Here is a 938-nt window from a genome sequence, read left to right on the forward strand (position 1 = left end):
TCCAGCGTACGGTTGGGGGGCGGCCCACCATGCTCCATGTGCCAGGTGACTGTCTGCATTCCGTACACCGATGCCGCTGTGGCTCGACCGAATGCTGATAGCGGGAAGCGGGAGAGCCGCTGCAGTCGCCGCTTGGCTTCCCCGAGTCTCTTCATCCAGTCGGGCTGTGGCGGGGATGGCTGGTTGTCAATTGGCAGGTTCAGGGCGGTGGCGGTGGTCACCACCTTGAGACCTCCTATTGATTCCTGCTGAGGGGCAGCTGATTGGGGTCCGGCCTGGGTTGCAGGTTGCGCCTGCTGTTGGTTTAATTGGCCAATCCACAGCAGCTCCACTTTGTCGAGATTTAGGCGTTGGCCAGACGCCCGGGCAAAGGTGTCCATGGCCTGGAGGAACGATGGTACTGAGTCTTCACCCTGCAGCGCCACTTCCGTGTCATCCGCATATTGGCACGCGGTGACTGGTTGTGAGTCGGCTGGCTGTAATTTGATCCCCACGTCTTGGCTCCGGAGCCAGCATTGTAGGGCCTGAGCAACGAAGAGGTAGAGCAAGGGTGCGAGGGGGCACCCTTGCCGTACCCCTGCTTCCATGTTCACCAGCTTCGATTTGTAGCCATTCACCATCGCTCTGGCTCGCGTTTCGCTCAGCAGCAGCCGTACCCAGGCGCAGAGCTGTGGCCCTGCACCCATGGTCTCCATTGCTGCCAGGAGGAACCCACGATCCACCGTGTCATAGGCCTTGGCGAAGTCCAGGAATGCCAGGAGCCCCCGGCGGTTCTGCTTGCGGAGGTGTGACAGGTGACGCAGGAATAGCACACTAGCTCCAATGAGGCGCCTAGGTAGGAAGGCTGATTGCTCGGGGGTTATGACTTGGCCAAGGGCAGGGCCTAGGCGGTTTGCCAGCACTTTGGTGAGCAGTCGGTAGTCCGAACAAAGCAGGGT

The sequence above is a fragment of the Volvox carteri genome (assembly GCF_000143455.1).
Source record: "Volvox carteri f. nagariensis unplaced genomic scaffold VOLCAscaffold_49, whole genome shotgun sequence".
NCBI classification, from domain to species: Eukaryota; Viridiplantae; Chlorophyta; class Chlorophyceae; order Chlamydomonadales; family Volvocaceae; genus Volvox; species Volvox carteri.